The sequence below is a fragment of the Nyctereutes procyonoides genome, unplaced genomic scaffold (assembly GCF_905146905.1).
Source record: "Nyctereutes procyonoides isolate TBG_1078 unplaced genomic scaffold, NYPRO_anot_genome, whole genome shotgun sequence".
NCBI classification, from domain to species: domain Eukaryota; kingdom Metazoa; phylum Chordata; class Mammalia; order Carnivora; family Canidae; genus Nyctereutes; species Nyctereutes procyonoides.
Genome location: NW_026575037.1, coordinates 15,326,843 through 15,348,998, shown reverse-complemented (window position 1 = coordinate 15,348,998; position 22,156 = coordinate 15,326,843). Strand labels below are relative to the sequence as shown.

The 22,156-nt window shown below is 40.9% G+C and overlaps 1 long non-coding RNA gene and 1 pseudogene across 11 annotated transcripts in view; both read right to left on the bottom strand.

The window, feature by feature from the left end:
* Positions 1-405: 405 nt before the first annotated feature.
* On the bottom strand, positions 406-1,015 carry LOC129505802 (charged multivesicular body protein 3-like; annotated as a pseudogene).
* Positions 1,016-3,676: 2,661 nt separating this feature from the next.
* LOC129505869 (uncharacterized) overlaps positions 3,677-22,156 on the bottom strand; it is a 143,404-nt gene continuing 124,924 nt past the window's right edge. For all 11 annotated transcript variants that reach the window (XR_008663613.1, XR_008663617.1, XR_008663619.1 and 8 more), the window contains one exon: positions 3,677-5,673. This is a non-coding gene — a long non-coding RNA (uncharacterized LOC129505869). The remainder of the gene's footprint in view (positions 5,674-22,156) is intronic.

Sequence of the window (22,156 nt, the reverse complement as noted above, 5' to 3'; positions counted from 1 at the left end):
TTTCTGTTTATACTCCTGAAAATGATGCATTTATTACATCACCTCTTATAAGAACAATCCCTTTGAGATCCCAAAACCTGTACAGAGAGTGAAGATATCTTAGCAAAGAACCTCCTCCAGAATGCAATGCTTCATCACAGAGGTGTAATGTAGGAAACACATAAAAAGGTGGCTGTCAGGGATGCCTGGGTGGCTCAGTGGTTGGGTGTCTGTCTGCCTTTGGCTTGGGGCATGATCCTGGAGTTCTGGGATCAAGTCCCACATCAGGCTCCCCGCCAGGAGCCTGCTTCTCCCTCTGCCTAGGTCTCTGCCTCTCTCTGTGTCTCTCATGAATAAATACATAAAATCTTAAAAAAAAAAAACCTGGCTGTCAGAGGAGTATATGTGATCTGACAGGTGGGTCATTTAGAGCCTGATGGGCAGACCCACACTGTGGGGCATGGCCAGCTAGGACTGCATGGCCTCCAAGGCCTCTTCTTACTCCTTATCTTCTGAGGTGGCTATTCCTCCTGGAGGTTTGATCTCCAGAAGTATATTGGTCACATTACTAGCTGCTTTGCCAAAGGCTCTTGCTGTAATTTCAAACAAAATTTTATCAATTCCATGTCTGCTGCTTCTACCATTTCTTCCAGATCATCCATGCTTTCAAAAGTGTCCTCTTCTGTCTCTTCCATGATACCAGCCTTCATAATCTCTTTGGACAATTCCTGTCTGGTGCCCTGGATTGATGAGATCTTCACAAGACTCTGAATGGCCTTTGTCACTTCTGTGCTCTTTTGCAGGGAAAGATTCAGCCACTTTCAAACCACCAGCTCGTTCTTCATCTGCACAAGCACAGAGTTCATGTGAGCTTTGGACGCATAAAGCCTGCTCACAGCCTTCCTTGACCTATCCTCTCATTAGCCAGAACCACACAGACATCCTTCTGGCCCTTCTTGGCAGCATCTTTCACAGATTATTTCATCCTTTCTTTTTCTCTTTGGATATCTCTTATTTGCCTATCTGCAGCTCTCATTTCCCTTTCTAATCAACAAGATCAACATACAAAAATCAGTTGCATTTCTATACACTAAAAAGGAACTATTTTAAAATGAAATAAAGACACCATCTCTCCACCTCAGCATGTAGAATAGCATTAAAAAAACATAGTATCTTAGGAATAAATTTAACCAAGGAGGCAAAATATCTGCATTCTTTCAAACTATAAAACATAGATGAAAGAAACTAAAGAAAACACAAATAAATGAAAATATATTCTGTATTCATGGATTATAAGATCTAAAACATTGTTAAAATGTCCATACAAGTCGGAGTGATCTACAGATTCAGTGCAACCCCCGTTAAGATTTGGATGGCATTATTTATGGAAATAGAAAAAAAAAGTCCTAAAATTGATATGGAAACATGAAAGACCCTAAATAACCAAAGCAATCTTGAGAAAGAGAACTAAGCTGAACATATCACACTTCCTGATTTCAAATTATATCACAAAGCGAGGGTAATAAAAATAAATAGGCATAAAAACAGATACATAGACCACTGGAACAGAATTTAGGACTCAGAAATAAACCCATATATAATCAACTAGTATTTGACAAAGGAGCTAATACTACTTAATGGAGAAAAGAAAGTCTCTTCAATAAATGGAGTTGGGAAAACTAGATAGCCACATGCAGAAGAATGAACTAGACCCTTATCTTACACTACTCACAAAAAAGTAACTAGAGATGGATTAAAACTTAAATGTAAGACCTGAAACTAAAGGTTCTAGAAGAAAACATAGAGGGGTAAGCTCCTTGACAATGGCAGTAGCAATGATTTTTTTTTTTTTTTGGATTTGGCACCACAAGCACAAGTAACAAAAGCAAAAATAAACAAGTGGTACTACATCAGACTAAAAAGCTTTGGCACAAAGAGGTAATAAAAAAAATGAAAAGGCAATCTATGGAATGGAAGAAAATATTGGTAAACCATGTATCTGGTAAGACGTTAATGTCCAAAATATATAAGAATGTCAAACTCAATACAAAATCCAACAAAGAAACAAACAAAACCCAAATTAGCCAATTAAAAATGGTTAAAGGACCTGGATAAACATTTTCCCAAGGAATATTTACAAATGGCCAACGGGCACGTGGAAAGATCTTCCACGTTTATCATACTAATCATCAGGGAAATGCAAATCAAAACCACAAGGCAACATCACCTCACATAGATCAGAATGGCTATTATCAAAAAAACAACAAATAACAAGCACTAGCCAGGATAAAAAGAAAAGGAAATACATTTCTTGGTGGAATACATTTCCTGGTGGAAATATAAATGGTAATGACCATTATGGAAAACAGTACGGAGATTTTATTTTATTTTTTTAATTTTTATTTATTTATGATAGTCACACAGAGAGAGAGAGAGAGAGGGAGAGAGAGAGAGAGAGAGAGAGAGAGAGGCAGAGACACAGGCAGAGGGAGAAGCAGGCTCCGTGCACCGGGAGCCCGACGTGGGATTCGATCCCGGGTCTCCAGGATCGCGCCCTGGCCAAGGCAGGCGCCAAACGCTGCGCCACCCAGGGATTTTTTTTTTTTTTAAGAAATCCGGGATCCTGGTGGGCAGGGTTGGCCGCCTTGGCCAGGCGATCTGGACCGGATCGACCACGCGGGCCGGTGCCCCTCTGCTGTGTCTGCCTCTCTCTCCTCTCTCTCTCCTCTCTCGCCCTCCGCTCTCTCTCGTGTGTGTGTGTGACTATCATAAATAAATTTTTAAAAAATTTAAAAAAAAGAAAAAAAGACTTAAAAATAAACTACCATATGATTCATCAATTCTATTTTGGATATATATCAGAAGAAAATGAAATCACTATCTTGAAGAGATATCTGTGCCCCAGGTTCATTTTAGCATTATTTATAATAGCCAAGATGTGAAAACAACAATGTGTCTATCAACAGATGAATGAAAAGAAAATGTGAGATATCTATATATAATCCACTCATATACCAGAATATTATTCAGCCATAAAAAGAAGGAAGTATTGCCATTTGCAACAACATAAATGAACCTGAGGGCATTGTGCTAAATGAAATAAGCCAGAGAAAGACAAACACTGTATGATCTTATTTATATGCAGAATCCAAAAAATAACTTAACTCATAGAAACAGTATAGGTGATTGGTGATTGCCAGGGATTGGTGATTGCCAGGGATGGTGATTGCCAGGGATGGGGTTGCGGGGGGCGGGGGTGGTGGGAAGGATGGGTAAAGGTTGTCCAAGGACACAAACCTTCAGCTTTGAGATAAATAATATCTGGGTTCTAATGTACATTAAATCCTACATGGTGACAATAGTTAACAATATTATACTATATACTTGAAATTTACTAAGAGAGTAGATCTTAAACGTTCTCAGGGGGCACCTGGGTGGCTCAGTTGGTTAAATGTCTGCCTTTGGGTCAGGTCATGATGCCAAGGTCCTGGGATTGAGCCCCGCATCAGGGTCCCTGATACTCAGCAGGGAATCTGCTTCTCCCTCTCCTTCTGCCCCTCCTCCCTTCTCTTTTCCTCTCTTAAATAAATAAATAAAATATTTAAAAACAAAAAAAGTTCTCAGTACACACATACACACACACACACACACACACAAAGAAGTAATTATGTGAGGTGATGGATGCATTAACTAACTTTATTGCTGTAATCACATTGCAATATATACAGATCAAATCATCATGTTGTACATTAAGAACACAATATTACACGTCAATTGTATCTCAATAAAGATGGAAAAATTTTCAAGCAAATATTACCAAAGGAATAAAAGAAGAAAACGGAAAATCAATAAGGCAAGAAAGCAGGAAATATATCCCACATATGTGTGTACTTTTTCCAGGACAAGAGGACGGGAGCCAGAGAGCTTCCCATTCCCCTCTTCCACCTCAAACACAAATAAAATATTATCACTCATCCCCTTCAGCAGAACAGAGAATTGCTGCCTCTAGCAGGAACTGTATTCCCCACTAATCTCTGGAACTGTACATTTTTGTAACTATTCATAACAAATCATTGAATTAATTTCCTTTTTATTTCCTTATGAGAAAACTAAATTACTAATATTATCAAAATGTTCTCCCTCACTAGAAAATTCCCCTGATTCTAGTATTTGGGTTTATATGATTCCATTTGGAGTTGGTTTTAGAAAACATGGATTTTTTTTAAGTCAATACTCAGTACTAACGTTGGCCCAAGCATTCTACTCTTTACTAGCTATAGGATTTTTTCCCCCTTAGGTTCCTTCTCTCATCTTTTATTCACTCTCTGCTTTTACAGTGCTACTTTCTGTACAGCAATTTTTTATTTTCAAAAACGTATCCAGGCTTTTCATAATAAATTTTGACCTCCCGAATACAAACATTGGGGCTTAGTTGGAGCAGTTGAGGATAATCCCTCAGCCTCCATAAAGAAAGCCAAAGTTTTACAGTCTTCCACTTTACAATCTTCTCTGAGCACAGCTTATGGGAGACTGAGCTTACAGATATTTAGAACATTTCTTTTTTTTTTTTCTCCTTTCTTAGTCTGCTCAGACTGACATACCCAAATACCACAGACCATGCTTAAACACAGGAATTTATTTTCTTATGGTTCTGAAGATGGGGAATTCCAGATCGAGGTGCCAGCAGGTCCTGTTTCTGGAGAGAGCCCTCTCCCAGCTTGCAGATGGCAGCCTTCTCGCTGTGTGTTCTCACATGATGGCAAGGGAGTAGGAGCTCCCTGGTATCTCTTCTCATTAGGACGCTAATCTTATTAGAGCAAGGTGCCACCTCTAGGACCGTATTTAACCTTAATTACTTAATTTTACTCCAAATACAGTCACATTGGGGATTAGGGCTTAACATGAGTTTTAGGAGGACACAAGTTAGTCCACAGTACCCCTGAAAAAAAAAGAAAAACTTGTACTACAAGTCAAAATGGACAAAAACACACAGAAGCCATCCATTTCTTTAAGTCAATTCCCCCAGCAGTGGCAGCCATGAACAGTGAAAAAGATTTAGCAAGTTGCGTCACCTACCAGTCCCTCTTCTGTCACTTGGAAGGTATATACTGTTTTCTCTTGTGTTCCAAAGCACTTTAGGAGAGTTCTAACTCTGGGCACTTTTACACAGATGAGATGTGCTTCTTCTGCTCACAACACACACCTCCCTCTCCACTGGAAGAGCTAAACACCTCTTCATGAGAAGCATCTGTCCTTGGGTGCCTTCCATTTTCTCTCTCTTCTCCAGGGACCTGTGTGTGCCATGCTTCTTCCTCTCAGGCAGAAATCTCTCCTTTCATCTCACTTGCAACCCTTCTAGATGTTGGAGACCATCCAATCCCTCTGCAAAGTGCTATCCAAGAGCCGGCTCCCCAGGCCCCCCCAACATCACCACTCCTCAGCTCTCAGCTCTGTGTAGTACATCCACCAGCAGCTTCCGCTGGCAAGGGTCGCAGACTTGTCTCCCTCTGTGTGGTCTGCTCTGCTGGTGGAGCTGAAATCAGTTCGGGTTCAGGAGGGGTTCTTCACCTTGGTGTGATCTTCTACATCCATTGCTACTGCTGAGTGGTGGTGGCTGGTGTGGATACAGGCAGTGCCCCAAACTCCCCATCTTCTCCAGGCCTCCTGTCTGCCAGGGCAGAGGATGGCAGCGAGCTGAGAAAATCAGAACCCCGGAGATGTGACTGGATGACAAGTCTAGCCATCATTCACTCCTGTTCCCAGGCTTAAGGGAATGCCTATCGGAGCTTTGCCTTTGGTGCCTGGGGCGCAGTTGCACACGGAGTGAATGGAGACATCATTCCTTCTTTACCATAATTCTGCAATCCCCCACATTGGAGGACACAGACTATGCCCAGTGTTGGGTCACTGTTAGCCCCTTCTCTGAGAAAAGCACGCTATAAAGAAGCAGAAAGCATAAAGAAAGAAAATCGGAGAACTTATAATGATGCACACAATTTCTATTTATACCATCAAGTCAGTCTCATATCTTTCCTTTCTACTGCCTCTTCCTTCCTTCCCCCTACCTCTCTCTCCCTCCATCCTGCCTTCCTTCCTTCCTTCTTTCCATGGCCTCGGGCCAATCATTGAGCACCTGCTCGACATGCTGTAATATTTGTTTTGCATAATTTTACTAGGTTTTTACAAAAGTTATACCCATAAAAAAAAATCTGTCAGGCCAAAAATTAAATGCAATCAGTTAAAGAGACACCTTAAGCAGATACTCCCCTAATTCAACATTTTGTTTCTTTTGAAAGCTGCATGTTACTTTGGGGGCGCATGGTTGGGCAATCTGTTAAGCATCTGACTTCAGCTCAGGTCATGATCTCAGGGTCCTAGGATTGAGCCCCTCAATGGGCTTCTCACTCAGTGGGGAGTCTGCTTGTCCTTCTGCTCCTCCCCCTACTCGTACTCTCTCTCTCTCTCTCTAATAAATAAGATCTAGAAAGAAGAAAGAAAGAAAGAAAGAAAGAAAGAAAGAAAGAAAGAAAGAAAGAAAGAAAGAAAGAAGAAAGAGAGAAAGTGAGCTGCATGTCACTTTTTTTAAAAGATCTTATGTATTTATTTGAGAGACAGAGAACAACAGAGAGCACAAGCAGGGGAGAAGCAGGCTCCCCACCGAGCAGGGATCACAATGTAGGGCTGAATCCCATGATCCCTGGGATCATGACCTGAGCCAAAGCCTGACGCTTAACATGCATGGCCACCCCAGCGCCATGTATGTTACTTTTAAATCAAATTTGTAGGGCTGTTGGCATATGGTTCAATGGGCATAGAGTCTGCCCAGCCCTGCCATTTCTGTGTACCCTTGGCCAAGTTGCTTAGGTTCTCAAAGGCTATATTTCTTCACCTCTAAACATGGTGATAATAATGCTAACTATCTCATTAGACGCTTGGGAGGATATTATTAATCAACACATGCAATGTACATATGAAAGGGCCTGGGGTCTAGTAAGTCTTTAACAAATATTATATATCATTATTAAATTAGTCTTAAGTTTTTATGGAGCACCTAGGATTTCACTAGCCAGGTGAGCTGTGTGAGAACAGGCTAGTTATTGTTGACTGGCCTGACTTACCAAATTGTTTGACCCAGGCAAGTGTTTCAGATAGTGTGATCAAGGCCTTGCAGAGCATCTGGGGGCATCCCAAACGTGAGGCGTGTGGCACCAGAGTTTCAGAGACACCACTCTCATGACCAGTGGCTGTCATTTTGAACATCTGGAATTTCTTCCAGTTGCATTTAAGACTCCTCATGAAGACCTGGTAGACGACACCAGGCAATGATCTCTCCCCATGAAGCAACATTGCAATGTGCTTAGAAAAAATACCGGGCTCCAATATATCCATATCCTCTCATCATTTTCAAGGACAGCCTGATTCCTTCTATCTTTTCATGTTTCAACTGGGAGAGAGAGAACTTTACTCTGCTTCCTCAAAGCACAGCCCCTTTTGTATGGCTCTAGACACAGTGTGAGAGCAACAGACACCTGTTGAATGGAACCATGAAGCTCAGTCAAATGAAGTAACACATTTTTAAGCAAACCAGGGAATTGTTTCTCTGTCCTGAAGCTCCTCCAGGTCGATGGCTTGCACACTTGCCTTCTCCGGTATGACTTCTCTTGCGTTCCCTCTGTGACCACCTCACACATAGCTGGAAGTGCAGCCCAGAGCAGCCCTGGTTCCGCTCGGGAACATTCCCACCAGCACATCGGCTACCTCCTCACTCATACACTGCACGTCAGAACAATCGCTTGCCCACGGACAGCGTCTCTCAAGAGTTTAGAAAAATAAACAGGAGTTTCTTATTTCAAAAATACTGGGCCATTTGCAACGACATGGATGCAGCTAGAGAGTATTATGCGAAGCAAAATAAGTCAGTCAGAGAAAGACAAATACCATATGATTTCACTCACATGTGGAATTTGAGATATAAAACAAATGAGCAAAGGGGAAAAAAGAGAGCAAGAGAGACAAATCAAGAAACAAACTCTTCACTGTAGAGAACGGATGGGGAGAGGAGGGGAGAGGGAGGCGGGAGGGTGGGGAAGGGGGAAACAAGTGAAAGGGATGAAGCAGTGCACTTGTGATGAGCACCCGATGATGTATGGACTATATTATACACCTAAAACTAACAGAACACTGTATGTTAACTGGAATTAAAATAAAACCTTTAAAAAAATATCCGATGCTTGTCCAAGGAGTCATGTTGAAATGTGCTTTGACGAGTAAGTAAGCTTTAGAAGCACCTACCCTTCCTTCCTCTGAAGCAATTGCCGAGTTCTGCACGTTCACAGAGGACATCATCTGCTTCATCTTCACATCTACAATGTGTAATAAGCAAGCTGCTTCTACCAGTAATAACGATAATAATAATAGTAATCATTAAAACATTCACCAAGAGTTTACTTGGTGCCAGTTACTGAGCCTGGTGTGTTGTATGACTAGCTGGGCTGTCATTAACAACTCTGAGTATCCCTGTTGAAAGATGAGGAAACCAAAGCTCGAGACAGTAACTTTGTGCCCATTTTGCAGATGAGAGCTCCAGTGACTCGCCCCAGCACATGGTATTCCCAGCTCTAGCACCAAGTTCTCTGAGGCCCTTTCTAAGGCACTGTTTTTCAGCATCTCCAAATCACCCATGGGGCCTGAGGCCTTTTTGGCATCACTTTGGGGGCTCACTGTCCCAGCCTGGAAGAGGTCAGTCACAGTGGTCAATCTGCTATGCCTGCAGGCCATGCTTTGTGCACAGACACAAAGATATCTCATAACCAAAGGCAAAGGGCATGATCCCAGTTGGAAATGACAAACAGGGATCCTTTGCCTCTGAGGCCAGAGCTTGAATCTACAACTAGTTAGCGCCAGTTCCACTGGCATGCTGTCTACATAATGCAAACCATGGCATTTGGCAATGGCTCTTAAATTTGGCACACTCCACACTCCTCCTGGACCCACGAGATAACATAACCAAATGTTTTCTGATGCTGTAAGAAATGAGTGTTTTGCAGGTAGGAGGAAATGCAAACATCATCTGTATAAGGGGCTTGCTCCATCCAATCCCAAGGGCAAAATGGCTCACTCCTTCCCGACCCTTCGAAAGGTTAAATGTGAGCAAGGGCCCAGATAAATGGTCACAATGCAAACAAAGTCATGTAAATAAATGCATCTCTGATCTATGCAGGCTGGTGATGCCAAATATACCATCTGCACCATTTCTCATGATGAGTTGATTTTTTTTTCCCTGAATGTCCCAAGCAATGAGAAGATGACCATGTTTATGCAGACCAAGGCATGCATCATTTGATACTCTTGGAAATTTTTTTAGATTTCAGATCCACAGAGAATCAGTAGCATTTGTGTCTTTCTGGGTTAGCTTGGAGATGGACGAAAGAAAGAAAGCTCACTAGAAAAGAATAGGGTGCATATCCAGGGCCTAAGAGGGTACTTGCTGTTGATTATGATTTTTAGTGGGTTCTAGTTGCATCTGCAGTCTAAGGTGGCTCCCCTGGTCCTTCACTCATTCACTTACGAGAAGCCTTATCAGAATCTAATTATGGTGGGAGCTGTCTTAGGTGTTATGGATGCAAAGATAGGTAAAATAAAGTGCTCACCTAGAGAGCTATTCCTTGTGCTGTGAGAATTTGTTTGGCATGATCTATGGATAACTTCTTGAGGAATAAAAATTAGGAGTCTATAATCAGAATCACATGTAGATGGAGCTTCTTAAAAATACAAATGACCAGAATATAACCCTTCAATTACTAATTGATCTATAGCAGGGCTCAGGCATCTATATTATTTAAAAAACAAAACAAAAACGAAACTTGTAGGTCAAGGGTCGGCAAACACTGTTTTGTAAAGAGCGGCATAGCAAATATATTCAGTTTTGTGGGTTTATTCAGCTTTTGTTGCCACTATTCATCCCTGCCATTGTAGCATGAAAGTAGCCACAGATAACATAAGAATAAGAGGGTGTAGCTGTGTTCCAATAGAACTTTATTGTTGCAAAAACAGACAGCATGCTGGATTTAGCCTGTGTGCTATAGTTTTCCATGTCCTGTTCTAAATGATTCTTATAGGCAACTAGGCTTGAAATCTACTTGCCTGGAAAATATCGTGACTTTGGAGGGTGTGGGATCAACACCACCACAGATATAAACAGAAGGAATACGGTTTTCCCATCCACATCATAGTGCAAAAAACTTCCTTCAATGTAATCTCACATTCTGTTGCAAGCAATACAATGCTTAACGTTGCATCTGATCGGGACTCGACACCTCAGTGGCTCAGTGGTTGAGCGTCTGCCCTTGGCTCAGGTCATGATCCTGGGGTCCTGCGATTGAGCCCCACATGAGCCCTGCAGGGAGCCTGCTTTTCCCTCTGCCTGTGTCTCTGCCTCTCTTTCTATCATTCATGAATAAATAAAATCTTTAAAAAAAAACATTGAATCTGATCAAATACTTTGCAGAGATCCATATTCAAGTACCATTCTTATGGAAGGTAGGGAGTTTTACTAGATATCCAGTCTACCCTAAGAAATTAATCTACCTGCATTCTAAGTATTTCTGAGATCAGAAAAAAAAATAGATACGTCCATGATTATGTTATGTACCACTGCATCTTAGGATCTGGTGTAACAAAGAAATATTTTAAAAGACAGTTTTTAGGGATCTCTGGGTGGCGCAGAGGTTTAGCGCCTGCCTTTGGCCCAGGGTGCAATCCTGGAGACCCAGGATTGAATCCCACGTCGGGCTCCCGGTGCATGGAGCCTGCTTCTCTCTCTGCCTATGTCACTGCCTCTCTCTCTCTCTCTCTCTCTGTGTGTGTGTGTGTGTGACTATCATTAAAAAAAGACAGTTTTAAATTCTAAGGTATGTCTAGGCTCTTAATTTATATATTATTATATTCGATAGATTTAAGGAAAATAAACCAACTTTTAACTATAAACTATTTGATATTCTCTTAGTTCTAAGATTTGGAAATACACTTTGTGCTCATCGAAGACAAATTCACTTCATCAAACGTTTATGAAATAACAACTTTGGAATGAGTATTCCAATTCTTGCATGACACACAGTTTTATGGGAGAAACAATGACAAAAAGTACCTATAGCCTAAGTGATAAATGCTATCGTCAGGGGAACACAGCCACAGGAGTGACTAATTGTCTTTGAGCGGGCGATGGGGTGAAGGAGGCAGAAGCAGAAGAGAGCATCAGGGGAGCCCAGGAAGAGCTATGGAGAAGAGGCAGCATTTGGGTTGGGCACTGACAATAAAGCAGGAGCTCTCTGGGAAAAGTACAGAGGAGGGGGTTTTATTTGAACAAGAGCACTGAGTCAGGAAAAGCACTCATGTTGAATGATGCCTAGGCAACTGATCAGAGTGCAAGATGTCTGGGGATAGTGGAAGAAAAAGAAATGATACGGCCTAAGGGGAGGTCTGGGGTCCGATAATGAAGGCAAGGTAATGCTAAAGCTCAGAGATTTCTTTTCTAGGCTAAGGGAAGTCGTTTACATTTTAAAGCAAGGAACTGACCTAATCTTGTCTGAATTTTGGAACAATTATCCTGAGCTAAGAGCAGAATGAGCCTTGAGCCTGTTAAAAAGTTCAAAATCTGACCACAAAACAAGGATAGTAAAATCTGCCCCCACCCCCACCCCCACCTGCAGAAGCTAAACAAATTCCTCAAATGCCAGGATCTGGGAAAGTGTATGCAGGGGACAGGTCCTCATTGCCCCACTCCCTCTAGCTACCCATTGGGGTATGGATACCCTTTGTGGCAGGATACCCATTGGGGTCTGGGGCCCAGCTTTGTCACCTACCTCCCTGACAGCCACAGGTGGAGAAAAAAATGCTACAGAGCAAGAAAAACAAACCAACAAACAAAAATCATTTCAATAGTCTGCAAACTAGACTTTTGAAACACAGGCCCTTTCCTATTAAAAAGACAGAGCTGGGACCCTCATGCTCTCCATTCAGACCAGCTCTCCATCACCTGCACAAATGTCCTCGGTCTGTGGATAAAATGCATTGGCTGCCAATGCTCACATGTTTCCCTATCATACCTAGTGCTTCCTCCGGGGGCAGCAACCCCTGGCCTTTCCTTTGGCCATGCTGCTTTCTGTGAGTGACCCCCCACTCCCCAACTCAGAGCAGTGGCCTGACTTCAAGGAGACCAGAGGAGGCTGCTGCTCAAGGAAAAACAGTGCCCCCTCTGTTGGAAAGGTGGCCAGGTGAGCAAAACTCTCCTGAGCGGAAAGGAGTCCAATCATGGCAGGCGGGCAGGCACTTAATTAGGGCTCTTAAAGAGATTCTTTCAATAAGCATTTATTGACAATTTGCCTAATAAGATAAGAATTTGCTCTGCAGTGTCTACTACTTCATTATAGAAGCTAAGAGATCTTTCTAAAATCAGGCAAGGGGAAGACTAAAATCCTTCCAAGCCCCCGTTAGCACCATGAAGGAGACCTTGCTCTCTCCCTCTGATCAGCAGTGTCAGACAGGGTCTCAGCAGAGGAAAAGCAGCTGGCCCCGGGCCATAGAGCAAGCCGTTGGTCTAAAGAGAGAGAAAACGGGCAAAAGCATATGCTCACCTGACTTGATTTCTGGTCGTAAAGCAACCAATTATCTGACTAGGATAAAACAACAGTTTGGGTTGGGGGGGGGTGTTTGATTTTTGTTTTTTGCCTATTCTGCTTTCACAATAATCTTTCTTCCCTGTTTCTAAAATTGATTTCATTCCCATTTAGCTAGAAGCCAAACAGAGCCCTTAGTCCACTGTGTCCCAGTTCATTCTCCATCATGTTATTTTATTTTAAATTTAGAATCCCAATCCTTGTTTCCATGTAAATAACTCAGTGTTATTTATGCTTATTTAAAAACAAATAAAAAGAGACCACTAATTATCAATATTGTTTGACATATACCATTTCCAGTAAAAGATCCTATTCCTCGTGCTCATTTTTCATTATTTAAAGATAGTTTTATCTCTTTTTCTCTTGAGGACTGGGCTGGGATAATTGAGCTTTAAAGAAAGATTGAAAACTCTTTGGATATAAAAAGAGGGGAAAAACTGAAATGTTAAGTACAAAGTTGTCATCCACTATTGCCCTTCTCTTCAATAATGGAAATTCAGTTTAGTGCACCATGCAAAAGAGCATCCTTATATTTTTAAATTGCAAGGGTCCAATTATGTACAAGGGTCAAGGCAGAATTGATCTGAAGGAGCTCAATTTTAAAATCCCTTTAAAAATCAGGACAAAGGATGTTGTATTATTAAACTAAATGTTTAAAAACGAAAAGTATTATGCGTGCCGCATGGGGGAAGATCAGATTTTTATTAATGCAAGTTTTAAATGCTGATTAATCCTCTCGAGAGTCAGTTTCCCAAAGCATTGGACTGTATTCAAGTCTTTTTCAAAACGGCACATCACTTCCATTATTCTGAATATTAATTGAACAACATTATAACTAAGAATACAAAGCAAGATTTAAAACATGATTACAGCTGTCAGTGCTTACATCTAAATAAGTCTGGAAATTCAGGCTTAGAAGGAAAAAATGTTGGAAGTCTGTCTTAGAACAGCAAAGATCTCTCTTAGCCTTTTTTTTTTTTTAAATGAATTTATCTCACTCTGCTTAAGGACTCAAGAAAGCTTCAGCTGTGACTTGGTCTTAATGTATTTATCTGCATAATTCTCAATCAGAAATCAGAGTTACTTCTGACTTGGGATTTGGGATGATGTGAATGGCATTTTCTTTAGCGAAGAAGGGAAGTCAAAGAATATTATTAGTTGATAGAATTTTTTCATTTCCTTATTTTGTATTTCTATTTCAGTCTCTTGCCTAAACTCAAAAAATCAAAGAATTAGCTGAATTTAATCAAATAAAATATTACTATGGTTTCAAAACAACTCAGTAAGCTCAGAGTCCAGCAACTGCAAGTAAGTAATGACTTTATTTCACAATAACCAATTGTCTAAATTCAACATCTTCTACCTCCCAAATCCAGTTTGGGGGTACATAAAATCCCCATTTCCTCACCAAAAGTGATATAAAGTATTGGCTTTTATTATGACCTTGGGGAATTTTAGTTTAGTTTTGTTTTCTTAAATGGTTGCTGTGTATTTGAGCGATAGCTCTTTGTTCGAAAGGATGCAAAAGCCACTCTTACATCTAATTCTAGCAAGATAAATGGCATTATAGAGGGAATATTAAAAATTTACAGCCCTCTACTAAGTTTATTTGTCAGCCAAACATGCTGAATATTGCATAGCGCGCACACACACACACACACACACACACACAAAAGAACGCCATCCTGACGATGAAAAAGATATAAAGAAATAATGATGCAATGATAACAAGTCTGATGGAGTTTGCAGATCTCGGTTGCTGTTTGGCACGTCATTTAATTGCATTGCGCCAAGCTAGCAGAATCACGCAATATGTTAGTGTAAAGGGTCCACAGTTTAAGGGGAAAATCTAGAAGTGTTAACTATACACTGTCTAATTATACAACCTTACTGTCCCAGAATGTGATTTCAGAAACCATTTCTGACATATGGGAAAAGGGTAGAACAGCTGGTCATTAAGGTTTTCTCAAGACTATTTAGCAACACACTTGAATGTAATTAAAGTGAAACACTAAATACTGCACTTGTGGTACAATGTATTTTTAATTTTTATGGCATGTGGTAAAAGTAAATAGATGCAGAGCATTCAAGTTTCTCCATTCGGCATCCAACTTGTCAAAGATACAGTGTCTGGCGGAGCGTGAGCAGCGTCCTAGTGTAAGTCACAGACATCACTGTCGGGTGTTTAAGGCTGTCTTAAAGGGGCTGAATTTGGCAACATTCAGAGGGATGTCTACTGGGAACTCTCAGACAAAGCATAAGATAAATTTGTTCATTTATTCATTCATTCATCAGACACAACCTGGAATTATCTTTTGAGGATAAAGACATTAGCCTGGGCCTTAAGTTGCTCATATCTCACTCTGCTTAAAACACAGTGAGGGAAGGTGGTTAAAAGGTGGTGGGAGTGCCAGGAAGAGGTGCCTGCCCCCCCCCCCCACTGGGCATGTCAAGCAAAGCCCCTAGAATAGGAGTCATCTTAGCAAAAAAAAAAAAAAAAAAAAAGCTTATGCAAAGGCTGAGAAAGGAAAAAGAATGTTGTGCTATGAATAGAATCTTTATAATTATTGAATGTTCACAATGTTCTGGCCTGGGGCTAGGCTTCTGATATGTATTATTTCATTTACTGATGAGGAAACTCACAGGATGGTTCATGGCAGAAGAGTTAGTGGGCGACTGACCCAGGATTCAAACCCCAGGGTATCTGAATGCCAAGTCAAACTTCTCCATACTATATGCCCAAATTGACATGTATGTAACATGTTTATTCTACCTTCAAAGAACTACAAATATAAATCCAGTCCTTCTAAAAACCCTATGATTAAGATAATGAAAAAGCAAGGTGCAGACTGAGAGAAATTATCTATAACTAGAGAAATTATCTATAAAAGAACTTATATCCAGAATATATAAAGAACTCTCAAAACCCAAGAGTAAGAAATTAAATCACCCAAAGAAGTAAGCAAAAGATTTAAACAGACACTTCACCAAAGAAGAAATATTATGGCAAATAAGCACATGAAAAAAAAGTGCCAAAAATCATTAGTCATTAGGGAAATGTAAATTAAAAGCACAAAGAAATCCCACTACATCTCTATGCAAATGGCTAAAATAATAAAAAATAATGCCAACCAAAGTGCTAGCAAAAATGTGGAGTAACTAGAACTCTCACAGATTGCTGGTGGGCAAGCAAGATTGGATAGCCATTCTGGAAAACTGTGGCAGTTTCTTATAAAGTGAAATGTACACTTACCATGTGACTCAAAAAATCCACTGCTAGGTATTTACCCTAGAGAGATGAAAATCTACATGAATATTTAGAGGAGCATTACTTACAATCCTAGAAAACTGGAAACAATCCAAATGTCCTTCGACAAATGAAGTGACAAGCTGTCTTACATCCGTACAATGGAATACTACTCAGCCACGAAAAGGAATAACCTAATGAGACACATGCACCATGGATGAATCCCAAAGGCATTATGTTGAGGAAAGAAGCCAGTTGTGAAAGGTGTCACACTGCATGACATTCTGGGAGAGGAAACCTATAAGGGATTGTTGCCTTGGGTTGAGGTGGAGGATAGTTTTACTTCAAAGAGGCAAAAGGAAAAAAAAAGAGGCAAAAGGATGGAATTTTTAGGGTGAGCACACTGTTCTGTATGCTAATTGTGGTGGTATGTACATGAACATATACATTGTTGAAATTCATAGAACTGCACACAAAAAAAATGAAGTATACTGCATATAAGTTTAAAAATAAAAATAGGGGTGCCTGGGTGGGTCAGTCAGTTAAGTGTCTGCCTTCAGCTCTGATCATGATCCTGGGGTTCCCCATTCAGCAGGGGCAGGGGTCTGCTTATCCCTACCCCTCTCCCTGCTTGTGCTCTCTCAAATAAATAAAATATTAAAAATAAATAAATAAATAACAATAAAAACACCATGAGGTACATGTTCTAGTTTGGGTTCTCTCAAAAACAATCCCAAGATAAGAAACTGGGGGCTAGGAATTCATTTGCAAAATGAATCCAGGAATCACAAGTGAAGAAGCAGGGACAGTGAGTCAGAGAAAGGAGTAAAGTAAAAGCAAAAAAAAAAAGTGCATTAATGAGGGGGTTTGCCCTGTGGACAACTTCGGGTCAGTCCTGCTGAGAATCTTTGGAGAAACCATATGGAATCTATCTCAGAATCACTCCAACAGCAGGCAACTTTCATTTGGTGGAGAGTGAGGTTGCTTCTCAGGCTTCTAGATTTTCTAAGTGCCTTTGAAAGCCCTCAGGCAAAGAGGAAAGACCCAGGTTCCTGAGGTGGGAAGATGTCGACTGTCTATCGTAGCTGCTGGTGAATTGCTCAGGTGAGCTGAGTGATATGGGAAGGCGATCAGTAGCATTTGCTAGTAAGGTATTAGTAATGGATGCTCTACACATTTGGTTTTGCAAAAGAAGTGGGGGAAATTTGCCAAACAATTAAAATAAACATATGCAATGTTGATAATAAGAACGCTTGTCAATAAGGAAAACACTTGCAATATGCCACGTACCACACTGAACTTGCCAGACCTCTTCATATTCTATCATACAATTCTTCCAACAGTCCTATAAGATAAATGTTAATATCCCCATTTTACAAGCAAGGAAACTGAGGCTCAAAGCAATTAATTTGCTTTCCCAAAGATGCACATGTGCACGCACGCACACACACACACAGCGAAGGAGTCATGAGGTCAACTTAGAAGCCCATAGTTTTTCCCATGCTTGGTTTAGTGCCTACTCTGATTTATGTTGCTACACAGCGTTACAGAAGATACAGTAATTCTGAGAAAACTGCATAGCAGGGGGAATCGTGAATTGTGATTACAAAGCTAGATTTAAGTCACTCCAGGGCTGAGCCTTACTTGTGGGAATATTCAGACCTCTTTCCAGCTATCTATGAGCGTGTCATCATTCATTTGACTCTCCAATTGACAGTGACTGAGAAAGAAAAGAAGGCACAAAACTCATACCAGTTCGCTTTGACTCCATACATAAATGTCTAGAAAATTTTGAAACTGAGATGCCTGGGTGGTTCAGCGGTTGAGAGTCTGCCTTCGGCTCAGGGTGTGATCCCGGAGTCGCGGGATCTGGTCCCACATCAGGCTCCTTGCGTGGAGCCTGCTTCTCCCTTTGCCTGTGTCTCTGCCTCTCTTTCTCTCTATCATGAATAAATAAAATCTTTCTTTAAAAAAAGAAAATTTTGAAACTTTGGCTAATAAGAAATTGAAAATTGGCTGTAAATCATGATATGTCTATTGCTGTTTTCATTTTATGGGCGTAAATAACCAAGCTGATGCTCTAGCTGCAAGCATTGATTCTGTAGCTTCAGACTCCATAACACCACTGTGGAACTATACCCTTCATTTTCCTTGCTGCTTCTTAACAGGTAGTCCTCCAACTCTGAAGGTGACTTTTTTTGCAAAAGGACATGAACTTGGAGTTGTTGTTCATTGCAGGAAGTCTAAGATTAGAGAGTCATCTACCTTCCCTTTCTCTCTCCCAATCACTATTGTCTTCATAGTAGCTGGACACAGAGGCTACAGGCTAACCTTGGAGATATTGGGGGGTTGGTTACAGACCACCTCAGTAAAGCAAATATCACAGTAAAGTGAGTCAAATGACATTTTTGGTTTCCCAGTGCACATAAAATTTATGTTTACACTATACTGTAGTCTAATAAATGTACAATACCATCATGTCTAAAATAATGTATATACTTTAATTTAAAAATACCTTATTGCTAAAAAAAAAAGGAACCATAATCCGAGCTTTCAGCAAGTTGTAATCTTTTTGCTGCCAATGGTCTTGCCTCGAGGTGATGACTGCTGATTGATCAGAAAGGCTGGGGTGGCTGGGGTGTGCTGAAGGCTGGGGTGGCTGTGGCAAATTCTTAAAATAAGACAATGAAGTTTGCCACATTATTGACTCTCCCTCTCACAAATGACTTCTCTGCAGCAGGTAGTGGTGTTTGATAGCATTTTACGCACAGTAGAACTTCTTTCAAATTTGGAGTCAGTCCTCACCAACTCCTCTACTGCTGCTTTATCAACTAAGTTTATATGATAGTCTAAATCCTTTGTTGTCATTTCAACAATTTTCACAGCACCTTTACCAGGAGTAGGTTCCAACTCAAGCAACTGCTGTCTTTGCTCATCCATGAGAAGCGACTCTTCATCTGTTCAAGTTTGATCATGAGACTGCAGCAATCCAGTCCCGTCTTCAGACTCCATTTCCAATTCTAATTCTCTTGCTATTTCTACCACATCTGCAATAACTTCCTCCACTAAAGTCTTGAACCTTCAATATGTTAAAAAACAAACAAACAAACCCCACAATATCTGAGAAGTGTCATGAAGTGTAATGAAGCTCAGTAAAACAAGGCATGCCCGTACAGACTTTTTGGCCAAAGAACAAAGGAAAGCTAACTGACCCACGTGGGTATTGAACCCTTGACCTCATTAGCATTGTTTTCTTTCCACCTCTGCTAACAGACAGCCCAATTATGAACACTGAATCAAAGACGGAAGTCACCTCTTCACCTGGAGCCAAGAAAAGCCCACAACTGCTGGTTGTTAAGAAGCAAATACTTCTCTAGTCAAATAAATACAGTATGAACATCCACAAGCAATTTCTAAGAATCTTCCTTCCTTGTGTGGTTGGTTGTGTCTAACAAGAATTGCTGTCAGTGTGGTTTCCAAGCTGGAAGGTGATACAGGCTTTGGAAGCATTGTCCCAGGATGGATCTGCTAGAGTGTGCTGGAGTGTGCTTCTCACAAAGACTCTCATATCAGAGCCAACTTGAATCTTCTGCAGTCGTGAATCGCCATCCCTAGACTCCTCTTTGAAACCCTTCCACACCGTTAGCCCTGACACTTGAAGCTCTGTTGACGCACAGAGCACTTCTTTTTGAGTGTCTGCTGAGGGATCTATGTCAGAGATATTTCCACAATGGATTTTACAATTGAAATGACTGTTGTTACTCTAGGACACCACAGAGGTTCTTCAAAGTGGTTCTTAAACTGTGAAGTACAACTTTCTTGTTCTGAAAGGTAGCAAATTTGTATATATGTCTCTGTGCATGTTGTTGTATGTATATACTTTTTAAAGATTTAAAAGAAACAGGTTGAATTACATCTAATTAGTTGTATTCCTTTTTTTTTTTTTTGAAGGCTGAAGTGGTTTCAGTAAGTTCTCAGGATACAATAAGTGAGTTGGTCAGTCAACGCATGGTGTTAATAAAGAAAAGAAGATGGCTCAGTTCCCAGACCAGTTATGGAGCTTGTCTATAGCCATGGGCTGCAAACCTAGGCAGGGCCACCTAGCTCACATATGATGTTATTATTTACATAATGAGAACAAGTAGAAATATAACATGGACAGTTCATTGTAGAAACATCTCCTCTGGAGAATAAGAGCCAATTTTGATGGCTGGGTTTAGTTTATATTGTCCTTATATACTAAGAGCAGTGAATGAGAAGACACATGCCCAGAAGTAGAGCTGGCCCATCCAAAGGTGAATCAGTTCCAGAATACAAACTGTAGCTATATTTCAGAATATATTTTACTTATAAAGGATTTTTAATTCTGTGGATTTTACAGCTACCCTGTCCTTTCCCACCTTTCTACTCTTCCCAGGATGAGACAACAATGAAGTGTCTCCCAGCTTCCATCAAGCATATACATACAATTCACAGCCATAGCAAAGTCCAGTTTATCAGTTGATTCTGACTCAACTTGATAGGCATTGCTAATGTTCCGATATCCCATTCTCCTCTACTTTCAGGTATAGGAAGATTACAGAGTCCTTACCTTTGAAGTGTGCCCATGTGAGTCATTCTGGACAGTAAAATGTGATCAGAAGAGTCTAAAACATTTGATTGTTTATATTCAATTCTCTAGATTTTACAGTGATAAATTCAGAGGCAAACCTGAGCCTCCAAATAATATGTCAGCATAGGAACGATGGCACCTCATCAGCCTAGGATCTTGAGTGATGTCTATGTGGATGACAGTTGCTCCTGACCTTAGGCTATCACCTCTTAATGACAGAGTAAGCAGGAAATCAACCTTTATCATTTTAGCCATGGAGAGTTTGGGCTTGTTTCTTTCCATAGTCTATCCTAACTGCCTTATCAGAAAAGAAAGTATTTCAGTATCTCAGTTTCTCAAACAGTGGAGATCAGGTACCTGAAGTCTTGGCAAGAGTCCTGGGAACCTGAGTGCTCACTATGGCACGCTCTACAATACTGGCCTTGACTATGTAACTGGGTCCATCCCTCCGTTTTCTCTCTGAGTTGGGACTTGAGCCTACACTCACCTAGCACTCCCCACATCTCCATAACATCAGCATTAATGTAGTTTTTGCCATCTCCTGTCTCCATCTGTACTTGACACCATGCCCTGCCACTTAGCTTGAGTTTAGTCCCCATCTGAACTGCTCCTGGTGTGCCATACTGCCTATCACACTGCCTGTTCATTGTGCTGCTCTCCCTGGATTTAGCCACAGGCTTCAACTCCCTCTGCTTGTCCTCTCTCTTCAGGTCTTAGCTGTGATGTTGCCAATAGACCTCATGTTGAACCCATCTGAATTTAACAACACTTGTTCTCATCATGTCTTAGGATATGGCTCAATTATATAAGAGTCCAGAGCAACCTGAGAAGGATGAAGTTCAGGACAAACCCCATTTCCATACCTGAGTAGGCAAAGGCCAGATTCTAAAATAGACTTGAAAGAAATTGAATCCAACAGGTAGACTGTGGACTTACGTGAAAATTAGGCAAAAGATTGGTGTCAAGAGACTTCATATAACATACGGAGGAAACTTTTACTTGGTAAATCCAGTTGAGGTCAACACCAGGAGGCCCAGAGATTTAGGCAGAATCAGGCAAGCGTGTAAGATGATATAAACTCTCAATAAGACGGATCCTGGAGTATTGGTTGCATTTCTGAGATAGATAACACAAGAGGATCCTGCTTTCAGACCCAGGGCAAACACCTCAGAAATAAGGCCAAGGTCTCAGTTTTCTAGTCCAAGGTCTGGGGATTTGAATCACAATAATTGCTGTAGTTCCTTAAATCTTTCATGGGTAAACTTAAGATTTGATCTAGAGTCTGGGAGAGGGGATTGCCTGGTAAATGGTGCCTAGTACACCTGACATGAGGCAAAGGGGCTGAGAGCCAGGCTCAGGTTCCGACAGTCTTCTTAAGAGAAGCACATTGGCAGCACAATCAGACCACTGTGCCTAGCAAAGGGTAAAATTTCCAAATTGAAACAATTTGATGGGACAACTAATAATTCATGAGCTTGCACAAATGCTGATAAGTTTATCAATGCATAGAATCTTTCTGGATTGGGTATAGAGAAGATAAGTGTGGACTCTAGTATATCCTTAGCCCTCATGGTATACGTTGGGTGGTGCAGTGCTACTAGCCTAGATGGTTTTGGCCTTGGGATAAAGAGAGAATAGTTCCAT